This window comes from Pinus tabuliformis, chromosome 2_1, assembly GCF_031772625.1.
Source record: "Pinus tabuliformis cultivar Carrire ecotype Pingquan chromosome 2_1, CPIR1, whole genome shotgun sequence".
Classification (NCBI taxonomy): Eukaryota; Viridiplantae; Streptophyta; class Pinopsida; order Pinales; family Pinaceae; genus Pinus; species Pinus tabuliformis.
The window spans coordinates 842,034,782-842,059,336 of record NC_142299.1 but is presented as its reverse complement, the minus strand read 5'-3'; positions in this window follow the sequence as shown (position 1 = coordinate 842,059,336).

Sequence of the window (24,555 nt, the reverse complement as noted above, 5' to 3'; positions counted from 1 at the left end):
ATAAAAATTGGCAGAAGGCTTTGATATATGCTTTATGGGTAGACCGAATAACGCAAAAAGCTTCTATCGACACTTCTCCCTTTAATTTAGTCTATGGGAAAGAAGTGGTTCTTTCGACTCACTTAGCAATTCCCTCTTTGTCTTTAGTTCAATACATTGATGAAGTACCCACTTCCTCCTTACAGCTGAGACAGATGGAAATAATTAAATTAGAAGAACAACGAGAACAGGCTACGAAAATGCATGCTCATCATCAAACACTAGTAAAATCCTCTTTTGATTTAAACTTGATGACCAGAGAAGATTTTCAGATGGGAGATTTAGTTTTAAAGTGGGACAAGGCTCATGAAGAAAAGGGAAAACATACAAAATTTCAAAGAATGTGGTTTGGTCCTTTTCAAATTGTAGAAGTCATAGGTCCATGAACATTTGTGTTAAGGGATTTAGAAGGTAAGAGGGATCCTTTGCTGTTAATGGACAAATTCTCAAGAAATATTTTCCATAGAAGATTATTCTTCTATTTTTGTAAAGTAGTTGTTTTTTTTTCATAATAAAACCAGTTGTGAGTGGTTACATTAGGCATTTACGAAAAAGACACCAATTCTCTTTCAGATTTTGAACTTTTCGCCTGTATAAATAGAAAATCTTTTGGAAAATTGATCTTTATTATTGATAGATACAATTAAAGACTCAAGCTCAGATATGATACTAGTTTCAACTTCAAAAAGTTTGATGAAAACAACCTTTAGTGAAGAAATTGTTTTATCTCAGTACAACGAAAGGTATCAATAACAAAATAAAGATTCTCTGTAGAACAACTGTTTCCAAAAACTCTATTATTGTCATCCAGAGCTATCTTAAGGAAACAATGACTTCCTCCCTGCTAAGGAAATCACAACTTTCAAAGAAACAACCCAAGGATACACTTTATCTTGAAGAATAAGAGGTCTCATCACGAGCCGGCTTATCATTATCACAGATATTATAGCTTGCTAACTTTTCCAATACTGTACACCACAACAGGGCAATGACTCAAGATTGTTGCAATCAAAAGACAAGGGGTCTCATCACGAGCCAGCTTGTTTAGCAAAGTTATAAATCAAGTGAATGACTGTGTCATAATTTGGCTACCAAACCAAGACATTGTTCTTTAAGAATAGAAAAGAAAATCAAAGCAATAAGTGTGGATATGGATTTTTCTTTGAAAGTTTTATGCTGCCTTAAGTAGGATATAGGATAATTGTTGGGTAACAGGTAACCCTGTCAAGGCTATAAACGCCTGCTGGCAGTAGAGGCTCTACCTATGACAAATGAGCATATTTAAAACTGGTTTACAGAGGAGACTTTGTTTTATCTTTACAAGACAAAGTAATGACTGATGTAATTACAAGGACTAGTCTGAGGAAGAAAATAATCAAAGTGGAAAATGGTTGAAACAAAATATCATTGACAGGTTAGAGCATAATGTACTTTATCTTTCCATAATAAAGTTTAATTTTCTAAAAAAAATTCTGTTTTGGAAGTTTAGAAAATTCAATAGAAAAATAGAGATAACTGGTTCTTCCAAGTGAATCGCCAATTGTTGTGGCCACCAACAACCCCCCTCCTTATTTAGTATTAGCAATAACAGTAGGTAAGTGGGGACCCTTAGTAAAAAATTCAAAAAAACAATTAAGGCTCATGTATTTTTACTCCTTAAGAAACATCGCATCGCGCGAGGAATGATAGGACATTTCCTTATGACTAAAAAGGATAAACTGCAAGATTGCGACGTGAAATCCATTGCATCGCATGCATTAATAAAAACTCACATTGGAAAACCTTAAAAAAAATCGCTGATATGCGATATGCGATATCGCATATTGCAAAATTACATGAAAAACACATAACGATTTAACAATTACAGCGATCTGCGATTTTGTGATACTACGATACTACGATCCGCGATCTTGCGATAGCGCGATCAAGCAACCTTGTGATAACACAACACGATGAAATTGCGATAATGCGATACTGCGATGCAGATCGTAGAAACATTCCATCGCAAATTTTCTTGGCTCAATATGCAAGAAAATTTTTCCATAAACCAAGAACTGGATATACGCTTTAATGATAATTAATGAATTATATGCCAGTTGTTAATGAAAGATGGTTTTGTTTTGTTCGAAGAGTCAGTTTACGTCAGGTGGCATGTTTTTGCATATCCGTAGCATTTAAAGCTTTCCTGTCGATTTTTATTATCATTACTCTCTCCTCACTTCTGAACTGCAGGAACGGAAAACAAAATGTTACACAAAGCAATGTGCAGGAAGCTATGAGGAAAAAGGGTAAAACTCCAATGTTCAAAGATAGAGAAAAGCCGTCTGCATGGAATAGAACCGCAGATTCACAGAATGCTGATAGCCATCCATTACAGATCTTTCATTTACAACCATGGTTGAATGAGTATTGAACGATGTTGGTATTAATAAGGAATTTAACGCTTAAGGTCAAGAGCTCACGAAAGCGTTATTTTTACAAATTTTGAAGCTTTATACCTAGTGAAGAAAAATGCGCCAAAGGCGAAAAATGGATTAGAGAAGCCCGGATCAAAGAACGGAGACAGTTTCTGATGCGCAATTAGTGCATAGCGCTAATCGCGCATTGCTGACAAAATTGCTCAGAATGCAAAGCCTCTAACTGCTTAGTCACTTGTAAGCCCGGAAAATGCATGAAAGCAATGGTAAAGAACAAACTGGAAACATAAAGCTAAAGAAAATGAAGAAGCGATTCAAGGGTTAACCAAGTCGAACTTCGATTATTACTGAGCATCCGTGGTGAAGCCACATATTCAGAAGATGACTCTCGAGTATATCATCGATTTTGCTGAAAAGATGGTGCCAGCTCTTACCATTTCTGTTTTCTTAGCTCAACCAAAAGCGGAAGATAGTCAGCCGACGCTCCCAGGCAAATACTGAATGCTTGCAAAATTAAGGAGCAAATGCAAAAATAGTTAGATATTAGATTTAATTTTTAGAAATAGTTTTGCTTAGAAAAAGGGCGGTCATTTAAACTGTATCCTGAATATGTGTAAATAAGTTATTTAGTTAGTAGTATTTAAACCCTTCTCATGCATTTAGAGAAGGGTCTAGAAATTTATCAAAAACTTGTCCTCAGAACATGCACTTTTGCACCCTCAGAGGAGGTTTTGGTGAATGAATGGATCATGATTTGTTGATGTTTGCATTTGATATCTGCTACTGATGTTGCACTTTTGTACTCTTAGTGGATGTTAGAGCAAGGAGAGATAAATCATTGTCGCTTGAAGCTTATGAGTAGGACTAGTCATAAATGGTACTTTTATCTCTTGACCATTTCTGCTTATATGTTAAAGTGATATACAGTTTTTAGTTGTTTATGTATTATTGCATGAATGCCTAAGTTACCATTTGGAACTTTTGTACGGTGATAGCTATTAATTTATGCTTAATGTATGAGTAGCTCATTATGCGATATGTTTTCACAACTGTTTCGTCTAAGTTTTTATGCGAAGTGGATCATCTTTATTGATTTCCTTTCTTATAATCGTAGAATGATCTGTATTACTAGTTGTTATTTGAAATCTCTTTAGATCACATAATAGAAGAATTACATCGTGGGTTAGTATAGACTTAGATGTGTTGTTTATTAGATTACAATAGCATAGAATTAGATTAAAGTTAGAATTAGAAAATCTTAATTAGGAACTGTTAGATCAGCAACATCAAATTCTACACACACACACACTCATAGATTGGGAAACTGGTCCCATTATCCCCAGTTGGACCCGCTATACCAAACGGATAAGGAGCTGCCAACCAAGGTCCGGACCGGGCAGGTGTCCCCCTTGTTGTTGACCTAATTTTCGGGGCTTCAACATAACCTAACATGTCATATTTGGCCATGATATAACTATTTACTATTTTAGTATTATAGTGAATTGATCAATGGACATACGGTGCTTGTAAGAGATTAACTGCATACATGAGATACATTTTGGGCCTATTTGGGTACACCAAACTTTGTGTATAAGATCTCCAATAAAGAGAGTTACTTTACTTCATTATTACTCCAGAATGAAGTCTTTTCTCTTAACCTGTGATTAACTCTGTCAGTTTTAACTATTTAACACATTCTTTAATTTTTTTAAACCATCAGTAGATTGTTGTTATAGTTGGTGCATTTTTAGTGGGAAGATACCATTTTGTTTGAACGCTTTATTTAGTTTATTTTTTACATAAATGTTCTTATGACAATATTTCTATGGATGTCACGGTTTGTTAAAAGTGAGGACTCATAAATAGTGAGCACCTTATTCACATCCACCTACTCATTCTTTAAACTTTATATTGAATCACAATGCAAGAAATTCCAGGGATGCTCCTCGCTTTAGTGCTCTATTCTGATTACCGAAAGAACAAGGATCTTGGCAATGATACAAAATTTCTTGTTATGAGGGGCTGCAAGTATTTCTGGCATGCACTTTTAGGATATATGATTGGTTTGATTACTACTATTGCTGCAGGAATCTTGACACGATTACCATAGCCTGAACTTTTGTATTTGGTAATGATCAGCATCATGCACTTTAAATTGGATAACTTGCAAGTTAAAAATATATTTCTTTGGCATCTTCATTGTGCTCTGGTATTCCTCAGTTACAAACCAGAAAGTTTTCATGTCATTGTCTACTTTGAGAATATGAATGAACTTGCATAGATTCACTTTGAGAATATCTTATTGGGAACATATTTTAATTTTTTTTGGTCAGTTCACTCACTTATTTCTTCCATTTTCTTTTTAGTATCCTTTGATGAAATGACATTTTTTAATTTTTGGAATGAGTTATAGTTATTAGTAAGTATTGAATAGTTCATAGAATTCCTTCTTTCGTGTATGAATGTAGTTGTTTACCTCTGGACACATATTAATGGAAAGTGTATTATGTCTCCAGTTAAGAGATTTTTGGAATTGCCTTGCACTATATTATAATTAGTATTTTTACCTTTAATCAAAATGAATGAGTACATCTTCCATAACTTTCCAAGGTTCTAACATTAGAAGATATTCTGACTGCATTTGATTTCGTGTATAAAATGTATTTTCCCATTGGATGTTACATGGTATTTCTGATGCCCGCCTCTAGTATTGTTTTCATCTAGAGTCAATGAGTTTACACCAGATTCTTTGTTTAGAGACTTGAGGTGTCTGGATGCTTCTAATATTGTGTAATTGCAGTGATGAATGGACTGATAAGTTTGACCCAAGTAATGGTACAAAACTTTTGTTCAAGGTCAATTTTTGTCAATTTAACTTCATCCTATTGCCATTGAAAAATTAGAGCCTTCAAGCTCATGCACATTTGATCTAGAAGACCAATAATACCCACAAATGGTCATTTCTCATTCAAAAATTGAACACACAGTGAGGGAAATTAGAAAGATGGACCCTAATTATTTTATAGTGGTCCACTATAAGTAACATCTTAGAGTCTGTTTATGAAATATAATGCCAAAAATTGATACATAGACACAACACTTCATAACGGTACTTTTATCACCATCAAACCTTAAACCCCATAAGCTGAGTGGTTCGAGCAGCCAGATCTTGTTTATGACTAGGTTGAGGAAACATCCTCTTGCTGGTTTCAAGATCATTTTAACCTATATCATCGATCATTCCAGAGTGCACCTTTTCCAGGCCCCAAAATTGTCCCTCGGCTTTGACTTCATGTGGATTTGTTAGAGGTTAGTTGTCTACATTTCCTTTGAAAAATATAGTGCATGAATGATTGTCCACATGTCCATGAAGAAGAGAACATCTTTGCATTTGATGTGGTCCAGAGAGAAATTTTTCATTTGTTCAAGCCTGTATTCTTCATCAATTATTTTCTTGACATTGTTTTCATTCTCGGTTCTATAGTTGTATATGTCATCGAGGATTTCATTACAGGTTTCATCAATATTCTAGGTTTTCCAAATTTATTATTGTAAACAATATAGCCATCTACAGGTGGAAATGGATCTTTATGACTGAAAGCTTCAATAATTGTGTGTTTATAACATACCATTTGTTCGTCTACCAAGGAATATCCATCACATATGTCAATAACATTTTGTACCAGATGAGTATTGACAGTAAAAGGAAGAGATTTCCCTATCACATCAGGCTTGAGGAATAAATTAAGATTGCAGGCATAAAAAATAGCAGGACTGTTGGATTCCATGATATAGGATCTTTTAGGATTGAAATATAATATTAATTGTTTCTTCAGTCAAATAATAATAATGGTCACATTATTACTTTGCTGGCTTTGAAAAACCTTTCGAGTTTATTGACCTCAAACTGTAGGAAATCATGATTACTTCGATTTATTTCCTACACGATCATGATTAACATCAAAGTGCAACGTGGGGGTTACATTATGTTAGGCCCCTATACTACTAGTGTAACCCCTTATTGTTATTAGTACAACCCACTTATTATATTGATGTACCCATGTAGTGCCCATATTGTTACTATCGTGCCCCATAGAAGCCCAAGATAGATCAACACCTTAGAATTCAGCCTCTTCGAGGGGGCAACCTCCTTTACATTACATAAATGAAAAATTCTTGGATGATACAAATGAAGAGACCTCCTTTCTATATATATGAGTCTAAGGGATCATAACATAATCAAAGTCGACATAAAAATAATAATGTAAGGGCACAGTAATAACAATAGTGGGCTTCTATGGGGCACAATAGTAACAATATGGGCACTACATGGGTACATCAATATAATAAGTGGGTTGTACTAATAATAATAAGGGGTTACACTACTAGTATAGGGGCCTAACATACCCCTTTCCTTCAAAAAGCGTTGTCCTCAACGCTCGCGTAGTTCTTGATGCTTCTGTATAAAATTCTTGTCCTCCCATGTGGACTCTTTAGTAAGTAAGTTATTCCACTTGATGAGATACTCTGAAATTGATTGATTTCGTAGCTGTCGTGTTCCTTTTTCTGTGACTGCTCCAAGTTCCAATATGATATTTCCTTCCTCTTCAATTTCTGGGAATATTATTTGAATTGGGATCTTTTGCAACTTCTGAATAAGTGGCCATACTTCTTCGTCTTTCTTCCATTCATCCTTTGCTTCGTTTATATAATCTGGTTGGATAATAGAAATAGCACAAAAAAATGCTTCCACATCCTCGTCCTTGAAGAGTCTTCCCATTTGGTAAGGTCGCCATTTTTTAAGTGCATGTAGTGTTGCCATCATTTCTTTCTCATAAATAGATTGCTTGAGACGTAGTATTAAAAATACCCAATCACCTACCTCAAAAGATTTTTCACTATGACGTTGATCTATCTGTTGTTTCATTTGATTTTGCACCGAAGTGGTGTTATCCTTTAAAAGTTGGAGAACTTGTTGTTGATTCTTGATGTGATCTTTCAATGCTTGAAACTTTTTCTTCTTGATATGTCCTTCTATATCTGGAGTTTGAGGAGTCATAATTTCTTCCAATCCTTTACAAGATATGGTCATATTCATTTCTTGATGCTCGATGTGATCTTTCAATTCTTGAACATTTTTCTTCTTGATATGTCTTTCTATCTTGATAGTTCGAGGAGTGGTAATTTCGACCAAGGAATTACAAGATATGGTTGGATTCATTTCTTCTTTCTCGATGTGAGCTTTCATTTCTTGCACCTTTTTCTTCTTGATATGTCCTTCTATCTTGAGCTTTTGAGGATTGGTAGTTCTTGCCAATGCTTTACAAGATATGGTCCTATTCATTTCATCTTTCTCTGGGGTGGGGTCTTCGCGTATATCTTCTTCTTTTGATGTTTCTTGATCCTTTTCTTCCTCCTCTTGATATCCTATGTAAAATAATTTCTTCTCAGAACACTTATGACCTTTAGTGCATTTGCTATCAGAATTGGAACAAAGCCCTTTTTCTCTATTTTCTTCCAATTGTTGTGGTGTAACCCTTGTAGGTTGTGGAAGGCTAGGAGAAACAACACTTCCATCTTTATAGTTGTGAGGGGTATGCTTCCTGTTTCCATAATTTTTCTTTCCACTATGTCACAAAGCCCTTTTACTCTTTCCAATTGTTGTGGTGTTACTCTAAAGAAGGTGTTGCTCTTTGTATCCTCATAATGTGCTATCATTTCCTCCGTGAAACCTTACCACGTAACAAGTTGTTTATGAGAACAAATCCCTTCATACCATAAAAATTGATATGGTTCTAAATATGAAGATGCAATACATACTTTTTGTAATAGTGGTACACCATGTAGATCAAAATATTGCTCCATCTGAAGTATCCAATTTACTGGATCCTTGCCATCAAACTGCCTCATCTTTCTTTTTCTTGATTTTAGGGGCTCGATCTTGAAATTACTATAACTCTGTACTTTCACATCTTTAAGTTCTAAAATTGCAACCTTTAGTAGACCTCTGTGTCCTATTTCCAATGCCACTAGTCCGATCCAATTTGGATTCCCCAAGAAAGAGTTATGCACAATCTCCCAAGATGACCTGATTATAGACCTTTCTAGAATAGAAAACTTGTATGAAGTGCCACGTGTCACTGTTTCGACCTTTGGCTTTGAGAAATATATGCAAGAAACTAGATTCCGTCCTCTTTCTGTACCTTCTGAGGAAATTTCAATCTGATGCTCAGAGAGAAAGTTATGATGATTTTCCCTAGGTAACCTGATTTGAATGTAATTCAAGAGTCTGAAAAAGAACAACTTCCTCACACCATATCTCTGCAGAATAGCGCGAAAAGCTTTGAAATTCAGACCCGAGGTTCAGCGCGATTTCTTATCAAATGGGTTTTTTTTTGCAACTTCTGAAACATCGCAGAAACAAGGTTATAGCGAAAATTCCACGATGACCTGTTTGGAGCAGCGAAACCCTAGAATCCAAAGCTCTGATACCAAATGTTATGAAACCAGCTCACAAAAAGAGAGAAAAGAGAGATCAACGACTTAGATTTTAGCCTCTTCGATGGGGCAACCTCCTTCACATTACACAAATGAAAAATTCTTGGATGATACAAATGAAAAGACCTCCTTTCTATATATAGGAGTCTAAGGGGTCATAATATAATCAAAGCTGACATCACAATAATAATGTAAGGGCATAATAATAACAATAGTAGGCTTTTATGGGGCACAATAGTAACAATATGGGCACTACATGGGTACATCAATATAATAAGTGGGTTGTACTAATAAAAATAAGGGGGTTAGACTAGTAGTATAGGGGCCTAACACATTACTTCTCAAACTGACAATGAAATGTTGAGGTGCCAAGTCTATTACCATGAAAATCTACAACTCCCTTAATTTCAGTGTCTATAAAAATAGGATTAGTGTGATTGAATTATATTTCTGTGACCTCAAAAGTGTTTTCAAAATTTAAATTATCACCAAGGGAAGCATGATCTTCATCATCCTTTTCATATGATTGATATTTTGGGGTAGAAACATGGTTTTTACCTGTCTAGAACTGGATTTGGTTTGTATCATTGGTGGAAATATTAAAAAATTATTAATTTCCTTTTTTTATCACTTTGTCATGTTGGAAATCATCACTAACATCCTCACAATGGTGAAAATTATTATCATGCTCCTTGTTTTCATGCAAATCATTTATAGAATCCAGGACAGATACATCAAAATATAGTTGTTCTTTGATGAGGATAGGGTTTAATGTGGGGCCACGTTGGTCACAAGTAGCCTGTCCATCAAGAATTAATCTTGTGAATTTGGAGGGTCTTTTTCAGTGATACTGTTATCATCTTAAAGAGATGTGGGAGCTTCTTCTTCTTGTATGTCTACCACAAGGTCTTGAAAGGTATTTTCATATCATCGGAACCCAGGGCCCCAACGCTCGAAAAAGCCCTCAATTAGACTAGCAATAGAAGATATTCCCTTTGGACTGTTGAATCTAACCCAAGCCTTTTGTTTTTCCTTTAAGATAGTATATAATTAACCTCATGCATAACATATATATATTCTTTTGAGAAGAGTATATATATTCTTTTCAATCCATGTCCTTGCCTTGCAGGACCTTGAGAGGGGTATATAGATTCTTCTTAGTGGAAAATAGTTTTTGTTTGTATGATTTTTTATGATCTAATCATCTGTAGAATATCATAGTTCAAGGATTTTTAGGGGACCTATATTCAAAATAAGGATTGAAGATAATATCCACTATCAAATCAACCAAGGGTAGGCTTAAAACATGAAATTGAAAAACATCTTACTTCTTAATTCTCCCTACAAAATAATTTTCAATTACAAAGACTAAGCACAAACAATATTGTCTGACTAGTCTTTGACCTTGGATAGGCTAGTTGCTACCCTCTCAAACATGATCAATGATGATCGTAAGTCTTGGGATTACACAGATTCTGGCGTGATGTCTATAATGCTACCTAGTAATTTATCAATCTAAACATTTTGTATAGGTTTGCAAAGAATCCATCACAAGAGCAATCATTGAAAACCAACTTAAACAAAGGTATTATCAAGTTTATACCCAAACCCAATGATTTCAAAGTGACTATGAAATGGAAGCCTATCACTCTATTGAATGTCACATGTAATAGCCTTACCAAATCTTAATGCTCATAATGAAGCATATTCTCATGATTGTTATCAAACTTGGGCAGACTTGTTTCATCAAAGGGCAATTCATCATCACCAATATTATTGCAGTCTATGAAGGCATGGAATGGCCCAGTCATTATGGCCATAACATCCTTGTCATCAAAACCAGCTTTGAAAAAACTTACGCGATAATGTGGTATCCCTTTATTCTACCTCTTGCATTTGAGCCAATTTCTCTAAAGGTTTTTAAGATATTATTTGCCAAGACCTAACCTTACCTCTCTCTTAAAGAGTGTAAACCCGAGTTAATCCTTTTTCAATCAAGTTGCCAAACAGAGGCTAGTGTATGTCTGATATCTCATAAGGTCAAGAAATGTGTCATTGAAGTGGATTCATCTCCACAAACCATATCCAAATAATCTTTTGAACAAGCTTAAACTCATTCTTCTAGATTGGAGTCAATAGATAATGTGGTATACATTACTTAGGCATTTTATGCAAGTCCCTTAGCTATAAACATTCAATGAGTGAAAACCTATTACTACAGGTAGAGCTCACAAAACATGCCCGATTGACTTAAAGGTAGAGCTCACAGAAGATGCTAGATTTACTTAAAACACTAGGGTGGGTTTGGGTCAAGTCAAGCCAAATTTTTAAATTCCTAAGAATTCCTTTTCTTTTGAAGAAACACATGAAGAAAATGGGATATTCTTATCCAAATGTGGGAAAATAATTTTGGTAAATGGATTTATAAGCCCAAGACCTTAGCAACATGATTTCAGATCTATGCTAAGTGTTGGCTTCTATGCATGTTATTCTTTATTGTGGGTGCCCTTGGTTGATTCTTCGTCCCAATTTTGATGGGGGGATGGGTTTCAACTTTTCATAGATTCAGGAACCTTTAATATAGATGGAGGGAATGGAGTGGCTTTGGTATTCCCAGGACATCTATAGAACTGTGGTCGTGTGTACCTTTAATGTATTTGATGGCCACTGTAAATTTTTGCAAGAGGGAAATCCAGTTGAAATGATGTCTTTGGTGCACCTTGGAGTGGATTTGAAGGAATTAGAAAGGCTTATGATATAAAATGATAATTGTTTCTTGTCCCAATAATTTAGGTTATTGATGTTATGCATAACAATTGTTGTTATATTCGATATTCTGCTAACATGCCATGCAGATTTTGTTTCTCAATGTGTATTCATGTATTAATTCAACTGTTTTCAAACTATTTTATGTGAGCAATGATATGCAAAGGCACTTTCATGGGTGCTTCAGATCCATTGGTTCTTTAGATCCTAAAAGGCTAAACTTGCATACACAGGTGTTTATATATAAAAGTGAAGATATGACAGGAAATAAATTTTATCATGCTCTAATAACCAACTAGGTTTTTGGTGAACAACCTTTTGAAAATATAGTATAATGGTTCTTACGTGTATTTGTATTCTTGTAGTAGGATAGTTCCAACAGGATTTGATTTAGACAACTTCCAAGAAATCCATTAAGGTAATTTTTACATGTATTAGATACAACTGCAAACTCTTTTAGCACACTTTGTCTTGATGCTCTTTGTTTGTCACTAAGGATTAATGAGGATCACTGGTTCATTGATATCTTTGTGCACAAACATTAATGATTAAATAGGTTATTTTAATGATACCACAGTTGTGCAAATTTGTTGTGATTACCCTTTTGTTCCCAAAATTGGTTAGATCTCACCAAAATCATCCTACACTTTATTCATATTTCCACTTTATTTTCCCCAGCAAACAATTCCCTATCTAATGCATAAGGTTTATGGTGGGTCACACCATCTTTAATGACGCAAATTTGTGTCATACATTATGACAATCCTATTTCTTGTGTCACTTTAGTATAGGTGAGATATCTGTCATAGGTTGACTTCAACCGGGAAAATCCATTTTGGGATCTTGCGATTTGATGTGAGCTATTATAGGAAAGGTCATGAAAGGCTTGCCTTGGTTCTATTGTTAAAATGTTAGGTCATTAAAGTAATGGTCAAAATTTTAAATTAAGGTACATGAAACAATCGTGTGTGGTGTAATTTGAGGGTCTGTAAAATGGCAATTCAATAAGAGGACAAAATTGGCTACATATGTGGTGAGAGAGAGATTATAGGAAGTGAAAGGTTATTGGGAAAATAAAGAGTCATAGGAATTGGAATGTTTAGTGTTAAAAGCTCTATTATGTGTTCATGTGCTTCCAAATCAATTTTCTTTTGCTCTATATTTTTAATAAAATTGTCAGTGTCTCATTTCATGGTATTTTTGTCTTATTGAATGATCTATGTGATCCAGTTTCAGTGATAACAAGATTCTAATTTGCTTCAATTTTGACCTAGCGTCAGAGCTGAAGCATGTGTTTTTGGAAAGCAGAAGATGGATAGCTTTGAAATATCTAAATTGAGAGAAACACAAATCACGAGTTAATTCACAGTGACATTTGTGGTCCTATTAAGAAAAAATCACTTTGAGGAGCAATCTACTTAAGCATGTCTGCCATGTGAGTCCTAGAACTCTTATTTATAGGAAAAAAACAAACTGTAAAAAAAAACAGTTTCTGAGAATCTATTGAAACTGACTCTGTAGCAATCCCTAATCACTATAATGACCTAGATACACATGTCATCAAATAGAGACCCTAATATATGTTGTCTGCTCAACAGATTATGAATCCCAACAATAGATTTTATTCAAGGCTGAATATGCCAGATATAGGTATTGTACTTCTGGAAAACTTAAGCCCGTGCATCATCAAGATGTACCCTAATTGTCATACATAATCATACTAATAGTAACATATTCTGACTTCCCGAGATATCAAAGAAACTGCTTTAATATTCTATTCAGGTGTAGACATATGGCAAATACTTTGAAAACCTTGGTAGCTTTGCTTAAGCTATTAAGCAAGCCTTCAAACTTCTCATCAGAAAGTCTTCCATTTTTCATCTTCTCCAACATGCATCTTGTCATATGAGTTATCAATACTATAAATCAGCTATACAGAATTTTGACAAATCTCACTCAATGACAAACCCTAGGCACCACCAAGAACATCGACTCTCAATATTGACGTGCATTATACTACCCTGCAATCGTTATTTCGCAATTGTGTATGTAGTAGTACTGACTCATGTATAGTGATCTCAATGTCAAGACTTTCATAATTCTCAGCCTTGCAAAATGAATACAGCACATACTCTCAACAAATGTAACTATCTAAAAGTATTGTCAATAGAATATTTTGAGAAGTAATTGAAGTGACCTTTTGAGCTATTGCTTTAGAGACAATGACTTGATATTTCAATCTCCTGAAGGAATATAGCAATATTCAATAGTAGTAAGCCACCAATCAATTATGGATGATCAAGTGAACAAGGTAATCATCATAGTGTTCCAAGGGTGATCTTCACAAGATGAAAATCTTAGGACATACTACCTCAAATTATATTCTTCAAATTTGAGCCACAGAGGTATTTCAACTAATAAAATTAGATATTTAGAGATCGACACAATACAAGGGTGTGATCAACTTGAACCCCATATGATCCTTCTGTCATTTATCCTCATCCTCAGGATTGTGTCATTTATATTTATATGATATACCTGCAACTACAGCGTTTACTGTGCTAAAGACTTAACCTTCTCAATGTTACTTCTATGCAAGGTTCTTGTCAATTTATAACCCAGATCTAAGGAGATATGTCATAGATATTGATTTCAGGGCACTGAGATAAGGTCGTATTACAGGATCAAGCTATCTCTGGCTAGATTATAGTTTAGGCAGCTTCAAATAATAATCATAGCTGCAAGCTTGATTAGTATGAAGTTGATGAAATCTGAATTATGTTACACTACGAGGTTACAACAGTACAAATATGCTATAGATGAGAATTGTAGTCACTATCATGGGATTTGTAGAGTATCAATTTCCATGTGTCACATATTATCCATTGTATCATGGCCAATATGGAGTTTGAACAGACTAGTTTACATATCAAGGTGTTGTGTAGACATAATGAGTCATTGTCATGTGACTGGAGATATTTGTAGTGATTCTTATGAACACCAGGTAGGCCAGAGTTTATAGAATGCAAATCATAAAATGTGAGTCATAGAAACAATGCAGGTCGAGGATCTTAAAGGGTTGAAACACTTATGTAATGATGAACTGAGATAATGCCAATTATTGAGAGGGTTTGATGGTAAACTATTACTACCTTCCTTCTTTGCTCCTGGACCCATACCTGACTATGGCCTTCCTCCAAACACCTCTGTTCCAATTTGTTGATGGTTTGTACTATTAATCAAACAAAAGGTAAGAGTCACAGTCTCCCATCCAAGAGATCCAAGGTCTGCAGCCTCCTGTCAGCATTTCAACCTCCTATCCAAGGCTGTCAAGGCCTCTGACCTACTTGTAACACACAGCTAGGGTTGTGGCCTGCTATAGAGAGAAAATCCAACTATGACAAGCCCAAAGATCATGCAGAACTCCCTCTCGGATGCATCTTCCTCCTTGTTGCAGTTTGGACCTATGAGAGATTACAAAGTATTCCTAAACACATGGAAGAGTGCTTGACCTAGCTGTGCTCTAGCCTGGGCCTATGTGGTCTAGAGAGAAGGATTTTACACCCTCCAACCTACTTACGAATAAGTTGTTGTAGCAACCCTCTTTCCGTGGCTTGTAATAAAGATGCAACACATCAAATGGCACAAAACAATACCTAATGAGATACCTCTTACTGCGGCCCTATCCAACAAGAAACTCAATCTCATAATCAAAAGTTAAAATTCCTAGAAAATCCTCTAGCCTCCACCCATGGTGCCTCAGACCTGTGACTCTCTCATAAGGAAACTACACCCTAAATATAGATAAACATCTTCATAAACTTGACTCTTGGCACCTATGTCCTTGCCTTAGATTTCCACTTTTTTCAGAGGCATGGATGATGCACTTGGATGTATTGAAATGTGGTGAGAGGACACCTCTATATATACAATTCGATGGGGGCTCATGGGACGTGACCATTAGGCTTGATGAGTCGACATAAGGATGAGGCTGACCTTATAAATTTACTTGAGAGAAGATAAATTTGAAAACCCATTTTCCTTATCCAAATTTGGTGATCTTTACATTGATTTTGGTCTTATCGAAGAGATGAATTTAGTGTTGCAATAATATTTCTCGTAGGATCTGTCCAAAGTGGAATTTGGCCCTATTTTCCAATTTTAACAAACCAACATGATGGAGTCTAGCTAGATTAACCCTCCAGTTGTGCAAAGAAATTTTAGGTTGACAAATTTACCTTTTATAGGACCTAGTTCATTCTAACAAACAAGAAATTCTTGAGAATTAGTGCCCTGTGTCATTTTCAAATGCTGCAATGGATTATGAGTTCTCTGACAATGTTCTCGAGGCAACTGTTACAAAAATAACAAAAATTATCTTTGGTCATTTCACAGAGATTGTTTTCCTTTAGAAACAGAGAGAGATTGTTTTTACAATACCTTCTTTTGTTTGTGGCAAGTAGATATTGAGAGTAATATAGAATAGGAAAACTGGTTAGTCATCTTGTGATAAAGGTGAGTAACTCCTTGGACACCAAATTCTAACCCTACCACATTCTTCTAAGAACACTGCATCCAGAAATATCTAAGGCTTCAACTACACTGATTATGTCATAGAAGTGGAAGAACCGGAGATGCCATGGATGTGTAACTGTTAACATTCTGAAGATGATAACATATGTTTCTTTCAAGGTTCATCAACAATCATAGTGAAAACAACAAATTTTACCACTAATATAGTTCCTTGGTCATGGATATTAATCAAGCCCAGTTAGCCTTACTTTCTTGGTAAGGAGATGAGGCTTCATGTGTTCCATCATGTTTTCCCCAAAGAAAGTTATTTTGCCAATTTAAATTATTCATTATTTTCCCCTTTTACAATCAACTAGTTGGAAAAAAAAGGATTTCACACTTGGGAGTGTTTTGTAGGATAAAGGGAAAGATGAGTGGGTATCCTAGTAGTAGTTTCATTGGTCTTATGATCATTACAACATTTTTCATATGGCTATTCACAACAGATAATCACCATTAAACTTTGTTGATTTATAAGCAATGATTTGGCTGAGTGACGTGGTGCAAAGTCACTACAAAATATGTCATTTATAGATCAAGAAATGTCAAAATATTTGCCTTGTATGAACCATACTAGAACAACTGAATTGTTTCATAGATATGGGAATGACGAACTTATATTGTTTGACCTGTTAGAGATAGCAGACCAATGCCAAAGAAAGAAATTACACATTATATATGATAAGTGGGATCACCCATGACAATATTTACTTCAACCTAATCTAGGTGAATGCGAGGGATCGACTCTCATAATTACTTTTGAGGAGACTATGCTAAATATGGAGGAAATATGCATTATCCATCTTAATCCTCCATGCAAACTTTGAGGTCAAACCCTTAGCTATGGCTCAGGCTTAATGAGTTGTTACCTGCTATGTGACCTTCCATTGATAGTTTCTGATGTATTTCTTTATTGATTTGATCCTCGGGTTTGGTCATTAATACATCTTTGAACCCTGGTCATTTTGTACCTTCAAGATCACCAAGTGCAAAAATGTATTATTTACAAGGTAAAAATTTGTCTGGGAGGTTCCAAGATCAATTTCTTCCACTTTGTGTTAGCAAAAATCTTTCTTGGGGATCACCTGATTCCACAATTATTTGTATGCCTTTGAATTCTAACCCTACAAAATACACTGTTGAAAGTGGTCATCAGAGAGTCAAACGATTATTTAACAAATTTAAATATCATGGTTTTGTTGTATTGTTGGTTTTTATGTTAGTTGAACAGGAGTTATTGTCAACTCGGGAAACAGGATTATCATTTCCATTCCAGAAATATGCTCTCTTTGTGGGTCCCACATTTTCCATTCTAAGGAGTTTATTTCCAGAAAAAAGGGCAGAGGAAATTTCAAATATCAAATCTATTTAGTAGCTCAAGTGTTGTGACAAAATTTCATACTATAGATGTATGCATAGTTGAATATGGGAGCAAAATTACTGAAAAATGGTTGTTGCCATTACCCTTGGATCCGGATAGACAAGTGTGGCATTGGATAGGAGGTATATGTCTTACAACTTGGCTCAAATTGCTGGTGTTGCTACAAATGTGTCCCAAAATGGAAAAACTACGAGGGTTTGTTTAGATAATTGCATCTTATCCCCCCTTCCATTGAATTTCTTAGTTACCATGATAGTGATGATCATTGTATGTTTTCTTATATGCCACAATGCAGGGCGATATCTATTTGAAAATGAAGCCTTCCTAACTGATTTTAAAATTAAACATGACACACATAATCAAATTATTGCCTCTTGGAATAAGGAATTGATGGCTTTTGTTCATGATTCCTATGTGTAATTAATGGTGGAATTTCAAAGACTTAGAAAGGATCCTTTAACTTCACATGTGGACTTATCTGTTGCTCAAGTTGTGAGTGGGATGTTGCAGATCTCTACTGATAAAGTTTATTCATTTTGGCCATAGGAAGCCTAAAAGACTATCTCTTAATCAACATCCATCTATTGAAGGTTTTATGAGTACTTCGGAAATTCCAGATGTCGAGTGGGAATGTCTAATAAAGGGAGTTATAAGGTTTTTTTACTCACGTCTTGTTGAACTACTTGTTTGGAAGAAATGTTGTTATTTTTTTTTGTTTGTGCTATGCGCAAATCTAACACGTGTTAGACTTTCTTCACCTTGCAATGTTCTTATTGACAACATGCTTCTATTTTGGCTCGAAGAAATCTAGCATGCACTAGATTTTTTTTCACTACAATGTGGTTGTTGGCAGTATGCTTTTGTTTGTGCTAGAAGTAAATATTACCATGTGCTAGATTTATTTTATCTAGAAATGTTATAATTTTTTTGTGTTTGTGATAGAAGAAAATCCAGCATACATTAGATTCCTTTCACCCTTCTAGGAGTTTATTGACAATGTGGTTGTATATGCGTTAGAAGGAAATCTAGTGGGCACTAGATTTCTTTCACATTGCAATGTTCTTGTTTGCAATTCAATTGTTTTTGCGAGAAGGAAATCTAGTATGTGTCACATTTCCCTCACCTTACAATGATGTTATTGGGAATGTGCTTGTGATTGTGCTAAAAGGAAATCTAGTATGTGCTAGATTTCTTTTTCCCTAGAATGTTGTTGGTAATATGTTTGTGTTCTTGCTATAACAAAATCTAGCATGCGCTAGATTCTTTTATCCTATAATGTTATGTGTTTGTGTTTGTGCTAGAAGGAAATCTATCACACACCAGATTTCTTTTGTCTTGCAATGGTGTTTTTTGCAATATGCTTGTTTGAGCTAGAAGTAAATCTAATATGCGGTATGTTCTTTCACCCTACAATATTGTTATGTGCTTGTGTTTGCGAGAGAAGGAAATCTAGCATGTGTTAGATTTCATTCACCTTGCAATGTTGCTATTGGTGACATGTTTGTGTTTGGGATACAATTACAAATAGCATGTTAGATCTAATTCACCTTGCTATATTGTTATTTGAAATATGCTTATGTTTGTGATAGAAGAAAATATAGCATGAGATAAATTTCTTTTACCCTACAATATTGATGTTGGAAATATGTTTGTGTTTGGTGGAAGGAATTCTAACATGCACGAAATTTATTTTGCAATGCACTATTGGTGTTAGAAACATACTTGTGTTTGTACTAGAATAAAATCTAGTATGCCATAGATTTCTTTCGCAATGCAATATTGTTGTTGGCAACGTTCTTGTGTTTGTGCTAGAATGAAATATAACTCGCATTGGATTTCTTTTTCAATGCAATACTGTTGGAAATGTACTTGTGTTTGTGCTAGAAGGAATTCTATTACGCGTTGGATTTCATTTGCCCTACAATCTTATTGTTGGCAATGTGCTTGTGTTTATGCTAGAAGTAAACTAGGTGTATGCTAGATATCTTCCACGTTGCAATGTTGTTTTTGACAATGTGATTGTGTTTGTGCTAGAAGAAACTCTAGAATGTGTAAGATTACTTTTAATTTACAATGTTTTCATGAGCAATATGCTTCTATTTATGTTATAAGGAAATTTAGCGTGTGGTGGATTTCGTTCACCTTATAATATTGTTATTGGCAATGTTCTTGTGTTTGTGCTAGAAGGAAATCTAGCATGTGCTAGATTTATTTGACCATGTAATGTTGCTTCTAGCGATATGCTTATGTTTGTAGTAGAAGGAATGATCTTGATTGTTAGCTTTCATTTGAGGTGCAATGTTGTTGTTCGAAATGGGCTTCTACTTGTGATAGAAGGAAAGCTAGCACATTATATTTCCTTCATAATGCAATGTTGTTTTTAGAAATATGTTTGTCGTTATGCTAGAAGGAAGGTTAGAAAGTGTTAAATTTCCTTCATCTTGTAGTTGAAAATGTGTTTGTGTTTGTGATAGAAGTAAATATTCCATGCATTAATTTTTTTTCGCAATGCAAAATTATTGTTGGAAATGTGCTTGTATTTGTGTTAGAAGGAATTATAGAATGCACTAGATCTTTGTTCTTGTGCGAAAAGGAAAACTATCAAGATTTCACCCTCACCAAGGTTAGTGCTTTGATATTGTTCTTGGCAGTGCATTTGTGATTATGTAATAAGGATACCTAGCGATTACTAACTTTATTCTAGACACCATTACACTTATGCAACCAATGCTCTAGGTGTGACATTGTTTAAATAATAACACTGGTTAGAGTTATATCTTTTGATGTTCCTTTTTATTGAATTTGGAACAATTTATGAAGATCAATGATAGTGAAAAATAATCCGGAACAAATATATGTTATTGTTGGCACTACATTTGTGCTTGAGTTGGAAGGAAAGATAACAATATAGCTTTCCTTTTGGCACAGACACAATAATCCAATCATAATTATTTGATCCATGGAGAATAATGTGAGCTTTGTATAATTTTGAATTTTATGAATAAATGTCTTATTGAGGTATACTATAATTTTCTTTCAATGAAATTTCTTTGCTTTTAGAGTAAAAATGAGAATTATTTAGTATTTACAGTACCAAAACTTTTATTTGGAAGAAAACCTCTAGTTTGGCTTTTGATTATCAAGTTCAAACATCAAACATCTTCACTAAGTGAAATATAAATATAATTTCTCCTTCTCATGGGGATTTTAGACATCTTATGTAGCATCGATCTTGGAATTTCTTATATTTTGCAAAGGACCACGTTTTGGTTCTTCAACTTCTATAAATTTCTTATGGTCATTATTCATAAACATGTATCAAGACCACAAGTGTCATCTCTAAAGTTAAATAGCAATTTGGTGGTTTGATATGAGGTTATATTTTTCATTCTATGATACTATCTACATCTCTTATTGTCCGGTCTTCATATATTTTTTTTTGTGTAATTTGTATGTAATGTAATTTTTGGTAGTTGGCACTAGATGGTGGGAAACAATGTTTCATTACATACAATATGACTACCATACTATTTAAATTATTGCATCTATATTAATTTTTTGTAAGTTGTGTTTGTGTGAAAATATAAAGTCACACTTTACATGGTTCAACCTTTTAATTACATGTTACGATTTAATTTTTGTTATAGAATTGATACAAGCTACAATGGAAAATATAATTTTGGCAAAAGGGGACTATGTTGATATCCTTATTAATGATCAGTTCATTGGGCTAGGAAGGGTCGAATTTGCAGAGTCTAGAACTTATTATGTCGTAGAAAGGGTTAATGCAGGTTATATTACAATTTTGATAATTGGTATCACTCAACTACATTTTATTGATGAGGATGTTAATGAAGGGGACATACATCCATGGAAGATCATAGATTTGAGACACAACATAGGTAAATCAAAATATTGAAGAATGTGTTAAATATTATTGATAGTATAGTAAATGTTTTATTGAGTAAATACTAACCTTATTTACATTCATTTATAGGTGCAAATGTTTCTTCTACATTTTCTATTGGAGACAAGGTAGATCTTCTGCAACATGGATTGAAGTTGGGTGAGGGCTCCATATTCAAGACAAAGCTTGGGAATAAAGTGCATAGAAATATGGTAAATAAAGGATGCATAGTGGTTAAAATTGAGAAGGTGTTAAAACATGATTCTCCTCTACCACATCCAACAGTATTTGAGCATACATTAGGGGGTGCATTGGAATCTTATGAGATTTGGCCAGAATTAGATTTGGAGCCTCACTATCATGATCATCCCATAAATATTCCCCAAGATAGGGTTAGATTCATATGTACAAAGGTTTCTCTTACACTTGAATGCATGGGAACATGCATGTGCATTGCCAAAGGAATGCTAGTTAATGCTTGCGAGGAGCACATTGTTGAGGGTGAAACACTAGGTGAAATGGAATTTTGTGTTTTTTTGGAAGAGATAGATGGAAATTGTGAGATATAAAGAATTGGGGATAAGTCTATATAATGTTTGTTTAGATTGCCAATAAATAAGCTGGTGGACAACAAAGGTGTGATATTAAGGCTCAAGGAAAAGTTCAAGGAAATGGTGATATGGGATGTTATAAAGGACACAAATCCCTTAAAAAAATGGGATGGGTATCTTTGTAATGAAAAATAGAGAAAATCATTTGATATGCATGTAACAAGGCCATATAAAAGGATTAAACGAGTTATGGCTGCAAAAACAAATTGCAAAAATGTCAAACAAAAATAGATGAAGTGAAATCAATTCGACTTTTGGCAGCAAGTGTATGTGGTAGAAAATATTGTCTTCAACATGTGGATAGGAAGGCCATTGCAGGTGCTAGGAAGGCTATGAGACAAATAAATAAAAATGGTATTAGGGAATTTGTCTTGAATTCATTCATGTCAAACACAGTCATGTGAAAGAGCCATGGCCATGCCCTACCAGATATTGCTAGAAATGTAAAGGACATGATATTTAATGGGAATATTATTTGTAAGAAAGCCTGGTATAAGATACATAAGATTCCTCAAAGCACATTCTATAACTACCAACATTATTTCCAACATGAATAGATCAAAGCTATTCATGGTAACACCAACACATGCAAAGCATGAGCTCACACAAAGGCAGCCATAAAAATATTGCACAAAATTGTAATGGATAATTCAAAATTTTCATGAAACCAAACATGTCAAGTTGAAGAAGATGGAACATATTCTCCTTTAATATTGCTTCCTTCGACTTACGCACAAAATTATTTGTTAAAAGAGATCAATGAGGCTCTTCAAAAGCTCAGTTACCCATCAATATCACAATCAACAATGAGCAAGATCTGGAATACTAAGTTTCAAGATGTGGCATTTTCAAAGAACCCCAAATTTAGTAAATGCAGTGAATGTGTTGTGTTGAAAGCACAAATGAAGTTAGAAACTACAAAAGTGTTGGAAGAAAAGGCGCAAGGTAGGTTGAACAAACATAACAAGATTGTTATGTGTGGAAGATAATGCTAATATGCCCACATAATTATGATAGAGCGGTTTCCAAAGGAGTATTTGAGCATTATCCATGATAAAATGGATGAAACAAGGACTTCAATCCCAAGGCTACAAGTCAAATCAAAATTTATTATAGGAACAAATTTAGGTTTGCCATTGACAGGTATGCTCACACATGGGCATAAGACAAGAGTTTTTTGGTCAATTTTCTTTACCATTTGTACATATGGGATCACAATTTACTATTACATCCCTTGCAAAGTTCTTAAGGGACCTTGAAGACCCACAAATGGATATGTATGGTGATCCACTTTATGAAAGTGGAAGTTCAAGAAACCCACGTACAAATGCATAACTTGACACCTATATTTACTCAAAATTTCAAGTGTACAAGGATGATTTTATATCTCATGGAAGATCAACAAGTCAAAATGTTGATTTTAAACCTCTTCCTTGACATTTGTTCTTATAGTTGGACAATGCAGCAAGCGATAATAGGAATCGCTATCTTTTCATGTTTCTATCACTTTTATCTACACTTAGTGTCTTCATCACTATTGAGGTCGGGTTCTTGCCTATGGGGCACACCCATGAATACATAGATGGAACCTACAGAAGAATGTATTCCAACCTAAAAAGTAAATCTATATATTATTTACCTGAAATGATGGATACATATCACATAATCGAAGAAAATCGAGTGTTTCCACCTATACTTATTAACAAGGTCTATGACTTCAAAAGTTTCCTTAGCGGATACACCAAGGAGGGAAAAAATGCACTAGTTGGACATATTAATGTCCAATACTTCCAATTTCTTGTACTCAATGATGTTTCAATAATAAGGTACAAAGAATCAATTAGAGATACTAAGTGGTCAAAACAAGTTGAGTTATGGAGATGATGAAGGTCAACCTATACTTCCCATAGGGAAGACATCTTTCTGAGCTTCTGTTGTGGTCACCAACAACCCCCCCCCCTTTGTTTGATATTAGCAATAACACCAAGCAAAGGGGGGACCCTGAACAAAAAATCCAAAAAAATATTTTTGTTAAAATTTTTGTATTTTTCTCCCTAAGGCTTGATCGCATCGCGAAGAGAGAGTGAAGCATTTCCTAAACGCGAAAAGAAAAGCTGCGAAGAAGCGACGCGAAGTTCATCGCGTCGCATACATTCAAAACGCTCTTAAAGAGAAGACCTTAAGGAACCGTTGACCGCCGATGTGTGACATCGCACATTGCAAGCGTCGCATGAAGCAGCATAAGCAATTGAATGAAATATGTGATATCTGCGATCTGCGATCTGCGGTATTAGCGATCTGCGATATCTGCGATCTGCGATAACACTTAATGACGTCGCAGCCCTCGATACTACGATACCAATC